The sequence below is a fragment of the Lynx canadensis genome, chromosome X (genome assembly GCF_007474595.2).
Source record: "Lynx canadensis isolate LIC74 chromosome X, mLynCan4.pri.v2, whole genome shotgun sequence".
Taxonomy (NCBI): domain Eukaryota; kingdom Metazoa; phylum Chordata; class Mammalia; order Carnivora; family Felidae; genus Lynx; species Lynx canadensis.
The window spans coordinates 9143018-9153980 of record NC_044321.2 but is presented as its reverse complement, the minus strand read 5'-3'; positions in this window follow the sequence as shown (position 1 = coordinate 9153980).

Here is a 10963-nt window from a genome sequence, read left to right as displayed (position 1 = left end):
AGCCCTTCCTGGGGCGCTGGGTGGCTCAGTCGGTTGAACGTCCGACTTCAGCTCAGGGCATCGTCTCCCGGTTCGTGGGTTCGAGCCCCGCATCAGGCTCTCTGCTGTCAGCACAGAGCCTGCGGGGGATCCTCTGTCCTGCTCTCTGTCTGCCCCACCCCTGCTTGTGCATTCTCTCTCTCTCTCTCTCTCTCAAAAATAAACAAACATTTAAACAATGAATGAATAAAGTAAGTCCGTCCTATGTTCCCTGGTTTTTCAGATAGGCGCAAATTTCCCAGTTGCCTTTGCCCCAGGTGCGGGCACGTGGCCAAGTTCTAGCCACTGGAACTGGAGCAGAAGTGACATTGAGCATCACATACTCCCCCACGGCCCTCCTCACTTCCTACTGGTGGGAACCGTGGCAGCTGCCGTGGGGCTGGAAGCCACATGCTGAAGATGACCGCGCGGCCATCAGCACGGCTCCCCCCCCCCCCCCACCGTGACTGCGCAGAGCACAGCCCCTCCCTCCCCTGTCCCCACCAACCTTGCACGCTGCACCCCCTCCCGTCCCTCCACTCCTACCCCCCTTCAAAGTGTTCTGGGAATCAGAAACAAAGTGTTCTGGGAATCTGCACGAGCCGTTACATTCTGGATCCACTCGTTACAGCGGTTCGCCTATAACAGAGCATTGATTGTGCATCCTCCGTGATCTTGAAGTTTGGAATGGTCAGTTCTGCGTGACTTTCAGGGCTCTGGGCTTGCGTCGTGGAACGCTGAATTACAGCGCCCCGCGACCCCAGTCGCACACCAAGTTGCATTCCCGAAACCTTACTCTGGCGACTTCTTATGACCCGCCTAGATGGAAAGCCACTGAAACACAGCGCTAGATGGGGGGGGGGGGGAGATAGCAGCGGCCTGGTGAAGACAGAGCTGCGGGGGCGCGCCCCAAGGTCCCCCGCCATCCCTGGACCTGGGACCAGTGTCGGGGCGCGCACCCCAGTCTCCTCCCGTGTAAAACAATGCAGTCGCGGGTGATCTCTTCCAGGGCTGAGGTTTTAGGGCTCTGCAGTCATTCAGTTTTTGGTCTTTGCGTTTTCTTTACTTTAGTTTTCAGTTTGATGAACACCGACTTTCTAAATTAATTATTCTTGTTCAATCATCGTCAGAAATATTGTATTGGTTTCAGGTATAGACATGCTGGCCAGAGGGTAGGGTCACCTGGGTGACTCTGTCAAACCTCTGACTTCAGCTCAGGTCATGATCTCGCAGTTCGTGAGTTCGAGCCCCGCGCAGGGCTCTGTGCCGACAGCTTGGAGCCTGGACCCTGCTTCGGATTCTGTGTCTCCTTCTCTCTCTGCCCCTCCCCTGCTTGGGCTCTGTCTCTCTCTCAAAAATACATAAAGATTAATTTTTTTTTTTTAAGAGCCAGATGGTGAATATTTTAGGCTCTGCAGGCCACAGGGACCCTCCCAACGACCAAAGTCTACCCTCATGGTGGAAAAACGACCAGAGACAATACGCAAACAAGTGGGTGTGGCTGTGTCCCAGGAGAACTGCATTCCCAACAGAGTTTCCTGTACCAGCGTTTCTTCTGCAGATACAACCACTTTCAACCTTTCTGTTTCTTCCCCCAATGAACCTCCGAATCTCTCCACAACATATACACAGAACGATTACTGCCCAGGAAGGGTGGGCTGCTTCAACAGACCCTCCAGGCAATCTGCATGCAAGTATGAGACCCCCGCTCCAGAGGGTTTTCTCTGTTACGTTATTTACAATGTATTGTAAAACCTTGTTTTTAAGATATGTTTGCTTTTCTCTTAAGCCCAGTCCTCCTGCTACTAGCCGCACCTTTATCGCCAGTTCCAGAATTTTCCTGGACCCATCTTTCTTTCTTTCTTTGGGACCCACTCCCTCAGTTGGAGCGGGGGGCGGGGGGCGGTGGGAGCCTGTCTTCCAGTAACTTCCCGAGAAATAACGCATAGGAAAGAAGTTTTTGCGGTTCTGCCAGTCTGAAAATGTCTTCAGCATACATCATTCACACTTAACTCCAAACTTGGCTGGCTGCAGAACTGTTAATTGGCAATTGTTTTCTCCCAACATTTGAAAGGCTTCGTTCCTGAAACAGTAGTTCCCCTTTATCCGAAGGGGATTCGTTCCAAGACCTCTGGTGGATGCCTGACACCACAGCGAGTACCGAACGCTAGACGCGCTTTGTTTTGTCCTATGCATACATACCTGGATAGAGTTTAATTTCTAAGTTAGGCACAGTAAGAGATGAGCAGGAAGAATAATAAAATGGAACAATTCTAACAATATACCGTAATCAAAGCACAGTCCCGTGAACGCGCTGTACTCACCCTTTTCCTTGTGATGAGGTGACATAATAAAACAACTGCGTGAGGCGATGAAGCCAGGTGAACGTCGCGGGCGCTGGGACGCAGCCTTAGGCTACTGTCGACTTTCTGCCGATGGATCAGAAGGAGGAGGATCTGCTTCCAGAGCGGAGTTGACTTTGGGTAACCCAGACCGCGGATAGCGAAACTGCGGATAAGGGGGGACTGCTTAGTACTTCCAGCTTTTGTGGTTTCTGTTGAGAAGCTCCAAGCATTTCAACTTCTGATCTTTGGCATGAGGTTGTTTCTACCCCCACTTTTCCTCTCGAAGCTTCTGTGAGCATCTCTTTGACCTCATCTGTTGGACCTCGTGGAGAGATGCTTTTTACATCATTTCTATTTTCCATGTCTTTACCTTCCTGTTCTACTGTGAAATTTTCTCAGCGTTTTCTTCTATTGAGTTTTTGGTTTCTGTGTTCATGTTAGATTGAGCCATATGAAATGGCTAATATTTGATGGCTCTCGATCTCAAAAAGTGGCAATTTCCCTTCATTTTGATAGTGTCCAGTTCTCGTTTCATAGATAGGATTTCTCTCTTTCTTTTTTTAAAATTTTTGGAGAGAGAAAAAGTACACATGCGAGCAGGGGAGAGGGGCAGAGGGAGAGAATCTCATGCAGGCTCCACACTCAGTGAGGAGCCCGACACGGGGCTCAGTACGATTCTGGGATCATGACCTGAGCTGAAATCAAGAGTCTGACGTTCAAGTGACTGAGCCACCCAGGTGCCCCGGATACGATTTCTTTCTTCTCTCTGAGGAAATGTTAATGGCAGATTTTTTTTTGTATGTTTTCATCTTCCTATGCAGTCTTTCCCCCCCAGTTTTTTTCCCTCTGCCTGATTGCTTTGTTCTTGAATTTTCACATTAGAAGGTTTCCTTTGATGGTAATAATATCCAATCATAAAAGCTAACATTTTTATAGCACTTACTGTCTGGCAGAAACTCTTTCAAGTACTTCACACATATTAACTTACTTAATCTTAATAATCCTAAGTGGAAGGGGCTATTAGAGATGAGGACACAGAGGCTCAGGTATCTAAACCGTCTGCTGATATTTAAGACACGGCGGCAAAGAGAGGAGCAAAAGTCGTGTGCCAGTGAGTGGGGCTTGCCAACCGAGGGTTTCACTGTAAGGACCCTTGGGAATACACTGGGCCCACCTGGAGTGTCCGGGGTCATCTCTCCGTCTCAAGGTCCTTAGCCACATGTGCTGAGTGTCCTTCCAGATGAAAGAGGAAGGCAGGAGAGAGAGAGAGAGTCAGAGAGCCAAGGAATGCGGTGACATAAATCACTGTGTCACACACCTTAAACTCACACAACGTTGTATGTCAGTTGTATCTCAATACAACTGAAAACAAAATCCCTATTCTTAGCCTAGGGGGCTTTGGAACGGAAGCGAGTAAAGTGCTGAATTTTAATGCACCGTTTTTAGCTGGAAACCTGGTCCTTACATTGATATTTGTGTGTTTCAGCGGAGATCAAAAGAGAGTGCAAATTCAAAAATGTGATTTTTTTTCAAAACGTACCCAGGGTCCTTTGAAAAGGAGTCACGTTCGCCCTAGTAGTCCATTTCAGGCATTTTCATAAATATACTCACAGATTTTTGAATTAGCACCAAATCTCTGTATTTCAACGAACTGCTTTGAGGTCTGCATAGCAAATGATGGATTCGTGAGAATTGCTTGGAGAATGTGTCCTAAGGAAGCACTGGGATGTTTTAACCTCCCATTAAATGACCGCAGCAGTGCATTTTGCACTTAATTCATCCCCACACGTCCATCAAGGTGACATTGTTCATAAAGCTAGAATATTCTTAGAGGCAGCAGTGGGGTTCTCGTGCGGACTAAGCTATGAAGGAAACAGATGTTTCAAACGATTTTCAGCCTAAATACTCCTCTTCCATGCTGTGTGGCAGCAACTTTAGGACCTTATACATTTTTTAAAAAGATCCCAAGTTCTCGGCTGAGAAAAACTACCGCTCGTCCTGTAATGGGCCCCACTATTTCCCACACTGTTCATCAAGTGGATTCATTTTCCACGTAGCTAGAAACAAAGCCCGCCTTTTAATTTTCCTCGGATGCACGTGCATTCTTCCACTCCTTCTCTCTCAAATCTCACATCCAAAGTGTTTAACAAACTTCAAACCGCGTCTTAGCATACATACCTTCACAGGTGACTTCAGAGTAGTGGTTCTCGGGGCACCTTGGCTGCCTCAGTCGGTGGAGCGTACGACTCTTGATCTTGGGGTTGTGAGTTGGAGCCCCGTGTTTAGTGTGGAGAGGACCTAAAAACAAAATCTTAAAAAAAAAAAAAAAAAAAAAAAAGAGGAATGGTTCTCAAAGTGTGGGCCCTGGACCCAGCATTAATGTCACCCGGGAACATGTTGGAAATGCAAATGCTTGCGCCCGATCCAGACCTAGCAAACCAGAAACCCTAGAGATGGGCCCAGAGTTTTAACAAGCTCCCCAGGGGATCGCTTTGTGCACTCAGGTTTGAGAGGTACTGTCTTAGAGGGCTCCCGGATGAACTGACTGCTATTTTAGCAGCCGGCACAGTGTCTAACATACTGAAGATACTCAATAAATTTTTCAGAGAAGGAACCTAAGCAAGACTCACTTAAGACACATAATATTGGCAGAGACAGGCTAATGGGCATAGTGTATCTTTAATCTTTATAAAGGGTCACTTCAAGAATCCATCATGCAGACAGTCAATGACTGTTACATAACTGTAGTTAAACGTGTGTCGACTGTTGTGATAAACGAGCTTACTTTCGGCAAAAAGTTTGCTTCCGAAGAGGAATAAAAAAAAAAAGAAAGAAAAGAAAAATGTAAACCAAGCTCTGCCTTTTTGGTGTCCCTGCCTGGAGGCTTAGAGCTGCACAATAATTCTCGGTTTCCTTTGTCACTGGGTCTCTTTATTGTCTAGTTACCCCACGTGAGGAGCCTCAGAGCCTTTGGAAACAGGCAGGGTATAGATTTGAGATAAGAAGGTGCCTGAAGGGCCGTGGGCAGCCCTGAGGCCAGGGCCGGCTAGCAGAGACCAGTCTGCAGAGGTGACCTTGGATCGCTGGGGCTTGCAGTAAACGCCAGGAATAATGCGGTAGCTTGCACCTGCTTGGGTAGGGCTCCAGGAAATTTGGTAGCATGGGGATGCCAGCTAGAGAATGTGAGAAACCCAGAGGGAACGGTAAACATGAGTTTCTGGAAAAACACGACCAATTCCTCCTCTCTTTGATCAGCTGGGCGACTTGGGGGGAGGTGAAGTTGAGTGAAGCTTGCCCCTCTCCAGTTGGGGGCGCGCCTGGACTCCTTCTGTGGGTAGATTATTCGAGGGATCCTTTCTATCCTGTAACTGCACTGAAGGAACTTGTATCCCTGGCCTGGGAGCTCCCGGACAATTGTATCCTTGTCCTGGTGTGGTAGGTTTAACACAGGCCCGGAAATCCTTGACCTTGGCTCTGGTTGAGAGCTATTGAATACAGCTCACTTGGAACAAACAACAGCAGGGGTGAGGCTTCATGACTCCTGAGACTAGGGCATAAAACTGCATCGACTCCTACCTGCTCTCTCCTCGGATGGCATCACCCCCATTAGTCCCATGGTCTCAATTAGGGGACAGGGTAACGGCAAGGACTGCTGACAGCCAACCCACCAGCCACGGCACTGCTGATACAAGGAGTCTCAGCCCCAGCACCAGGGGACGACTCCTGATTAGTCTAAATCAGCATGGGAGACCTCCTTCCCTTTGGCCACTGACTGGTTGGGGGGGGGGGGTGAGCATTTCTTCCGGTTCTGGCTGATGAGCTGAAAGGGGAAGTTTGCTTGGGAGTTTCCCTTCCCACATGAAGAAATTACAAAAATGCAGAAGCTGGCGGGGAAGACCTTTTGGCTGTCATCCTTTCCCACTTTCCGCTGGAAACACGCATGTTCCGTCGGGAACCTGAGCAGCGTCTCAACCTCTAAAGCCAAAAGCCAGCACGCTAGGTCTCTTGGTAGCGTTACCATCCCCCGATCTCCCTCTTCCAACTGCCCGCCTCTGTGTTTGTGGTGAGGGGAGAGAAAGAACATACGGATGTCTCAGTGTTCTGCCCAAATTTCCTCGGAGACACTTTCCTGGTTCCACGGGCTACTCCTCCAGTTCCCGTGAGTGCTGCAGCTAACTCCCCAGTTACACCAGCGACCTTGTGTGAGCTCTACTGACACCCCAAAGCTGCCCCAAATCACAACGGCTAAGTAACTAGAAGGAGAATCAGAAGGCAGACAGTCTTGTCCCCCAAGTCAGAACTCTTGTCCTTGTTGAACGCGCGATTACAGACCCTCTGTTGAAATAACAGAAATCCAAGGGTAAAGTGACTCCCAGACTGTTCAAGATCAAATTTGTGTTCTCGTGTGACCTCCTTCTACTTCTTCTCAATATGTACCTTCAATTTTTATATATTTGCAACGAACTGTTTTATAGCATTTTGTGTTTGATGTGCCCCGTGTGTATTACAATATGCATTCTTTCCAACCGGCCGCTCTTCTGTCCCCAAGCCCCCACCCCGCACACTTTTCTCCCCCTGCCCTTTCTCGACCTGTCATGAAGACAACTAATTTTTTTTTAATTTTTTAATGTTTATTTATTTTTGAGACAGAGAGAGACAGAGCATGAACGGGGGAGGGTCAGAGAGAGAGGGAGACACAGAATCTGAAGCAGGCTCCAGGCTCTGCGCTGTCAACACAGAGCCCGACGCGGGGCTCGCACTCACGGACCGTGAGCCGAAGTTGGACGCTTAACCGACTGAGCCACCCAGGCGCCCCGAAGACAACTAATTTTAGAAATGGTAGAACGATGTACAGGTGTGAACACCAGCATCTGAATTTGGGCTTTGCTGCTTCCGGGTTGCGAGATGGCAGACATCTGTCGTCATTTCTTTGTGTATCTCCTCATCTGTAATATTGGGATCATGCTACAAGTATTTACCCCTCGGGTCGTTGGGAGGCTTAAAGGAGTATTGTCTATGCTGCTGATAGAGCACCTAGAACACAGTAAGCACTCGGTGCGTTTGCTGTTTATATATCGCGTACCTATTGCCACGTATATGTCAGCCTGGCAGTTCAATGCCATCTTGGCTGGCTATGGGGTTCTTCAACTGTAGTTCTTTCTTGCCCCATCATTTATGGATGCTATTTAACATCCTTCTAATTTGAAATGTTGTTTATAAGAAATCTGATGGCTGTCTGATTCTTCTGCCTTCGTAACTGAAGTACAAATTTGAGTCTGAACAATGCTCCTAAGATTGTCTCTGTGCCTCTGGATGGAACTCAGGAATGTTATCAAGACGTTGCTAAGAAAGGGCCTTTGATTTTCATTAATCCTATCTGCACCTCAGTGGACCCTTTCGGTCTGCAGACTTGCCTTTCCTCAGAACAGGAAAATCATGCTTTTACGATCTCTTTAATTATTCACTTCCCTTTTGTTCTCTTTCCGCTTCTAGAACTGTTACATACTAGAGTCCCCAGCCTCTTGTCTTCATGTATCCTATTTTCTTCCTCCTAAATTCTGCTTTGGTATTTTTTTTCCTCCAGAACTTTTTCATTGTCCCAAACTGGAACTTTATGCCCATTAAACAATTCACTCTCCCAGCCCCCACCCCCATTGTACTTTCTTCCATCTCTATGAATTTGACTCTTTTAGATACCTCACAAAAAACATATATTAAAGAAAAGGAGGGGGGTGACTGACTGGCTTGACCTGTAGAGCATGTGACTCTCGATCTCGGGGTTGTGATTTTGAGCCCCACGTTGGATGCAGAGTTTACTTAAAAAATTTTTAGATACCTCACATTAAGCGGGATCATATAGTATTTGCCCCTTGGTGTCTGGCTTCTTTCAACGAGCATAACGCCCTCAAGGCTCATCCATGTTGTAGTATGTGTTGGGATTTCCTTTCTTTTTTAGGCTAAATAATATTCCATTGTATGGACAGACCACACTTTGGCTATACATTCATCTGTTGATGGACACTTGGGGCGTTTCCACCTTTGAACTGTCGTGACTAATGCTGTTCTGCACCTGCTCCAAACCTCGCCTTCGTTTATTTTGGGTGTAAACCCAGAAGGGGAATCCCGGGTCTTCTGACTCTATGTTTAATTTTTGAGGAACCATCAAACTGCTTTCCAAATTGGCGGCACCATTTCACATTCCCTCCAGCAACGCGGAAGGATTCCATTTTCTCCACATCCTCGCCAACACTCGTTATGTTTGGTTTTGCTTTGTTTTTTTTTTTTTTTTGTATTTTTTTTGTTGTTGTTTTTAAAATAATAGCCATCAAACTACTGGGTGTGAAGTGGTATCTCCTTGGGATTTTGATTTTCATTTCCTTCATTGTTTTGGCATCTTTGGTCTACTCGGAGGCTACTGATTCTCTTCTCGTTGGTTCCCCTTGCCTCTTCTGTTTTACCTATTGACTTTTATTCCTTTATCCACTGAATATTTGTGTAAGCGTGTAATGAGCAGGAACATAGGCCAGCGAACAACACCCACACGTTCTCTTTTTAAAACTTAGAAATCATTTGTTGCGTCTGACTTTAGCTCCAGAAAATCTTTTTCTGACGCTGAAATCACATTTCTCTAAGTCTTCCCTTTGATTCTCTTTTTCAGTCAGAGGTCAGATGCCTCTTCCATTTAATGTCGTTCGCTAGAGGCTACCTCACCTAGGGCTTTTGGTCTCCCTCTCTGGGGTTACTGGGCTCTATTTGCTGAGAGGTCGCCTTCTGCCGTCATGTGATCCTGTTGGTATCTCTCCCCCTCCCCCCACCCCGGGGGCGGCAAGACTCAGTCCCCCCACTGATGGGGTAAGGTGGACCCTCAGGTAAGCTCTTGGGGGAGGAAGCCTTTGGCAGAAGAAAGAGCCAGTGGGCCCGCCTAGGTTAATACTCACAGAGGCAGGTAACACACGTCTTGGAAAGGATTCACGCGTCAGCAACTTCAGAAGATTTCGTTCCTATTATCACTTCTACATTTTTCATTAGAACGTATTTTGCGCCTTCTGTTCCTGAGAAAGAGAATCTGCGTGAAATGTCTGCAAAGCTTGCTCTGAGCTACACCAAAGCTCTGGGTGACTTGAAAACTTAACCCAATGTTTATGGAGAAGTTCTCTCCGGTCTCCCTCTTCAGGGAGAGGGGGCAGCGTGGCCCCTTGGGGAGCAGCGCAAAGAAAAAATGACGATGCGGAAGTTTGAAGGTGGTGTCTGGGAACAGGAGTGGCTAGCTTTATGTGCCCGCTTGACTGGGCCATGGCTGCCCAGACATTTGGTCAAACACGATTTTGGGTGTTTCTGTGAGGGTAAGCATTTAAATGGGTAGACTGAGGAAAGCAGATTGCCCTCCCTAACGTGGGAGGGCCTCAACCAAATCAGTTGAAGGGCTGAACAGACATTGGATCTTCCTGGCTCGATAGCAGCCTCCTGGCGGTTGGGCTCCCCACTGGACGTGGGCCAGCTTCTGTAATCGCATGAGCCAATTCCTTATCATAAGTCTCTTTCTGCATATGTACACATTCTATTGGTTCTCTTTCTCTGAAAACCTTAACACACTTCCTCCCCAGGGATACGTAGGGTTCTAATTTGGGGCCAGGTAGCTCTGTCTTTTGTCTCCTGGTTCACTGGAAAACAAAGTCCTGTGATCATCGTTTCCTCTGGGATGGCAGGTACTAGCTCCCTTTGTAAAAACAATTTCAGCATCCTCAGAAACGCATACATACTTACGTACATCAATGTGCTCACTTAGAAATTACATACGTGTACCATTCCATTCACAAGTCAAAAATATCACATGCATTTACTTATAAATTAAATACATGGATCACGTGAGGCACCTGGGTGGCTCAGTTGCTTGAGCATCTGGCTCTTGATTTCAGCTCACGTCATGATCTCAAGATCTCAAGGTCGTGGGCTCAAGCCCCGAGTCAGGCTCTGCGCTGGGCACGGAGCCTGCTAAGGATTCTCTCTCCCTCTGCCCCTCTCCCCCGCTCGTGCATGCTCTCTCTAACAAAAACTAAAAATAAACAAATAAATCACTTAATATAGCAAGTGTACAATACACTAGAAGATGAGAAAGTATAAATACGGTTTTCTTCTTGCACCCCAGTGAACGGTCTTGTATGACTCCTGGAGTGTTGGCACCACATTTTGCAGACCCCTAGCTTACAGATCCCTGTCCCGGCTGAGGCTCTAGGTGCCACCAGACTCTGTAGGCAGCCCAGCTGGTTCTGGAGAGGAAATGGAAGGGGAGTTGCGAGAGGAAGGCACTCAGGGCCTCCAGGTGACATCACCGTCTTATCTTTTCCTACTCGACTGTTTACTTAGACCAATGCATCCCAAAGCTAGTGAGAAGCTTGGGTCTGTGTTATTTCTTTCTCTGTTACTTTTTTTTCCCCGATGGCTCCCCAAGTGATCGTGAGGTTGGGTCACGTTGGGAAACTGCTGAATTCAGCTAGGCTGCTTTCTGTCATCTTTTGGGAATGGTCACAGCTCCATAGGAACAAAAATGAATGGAGCGTCTGGGTGGCTCAGTCAGTTAAGTGGCTGACATCAGCTCAGGT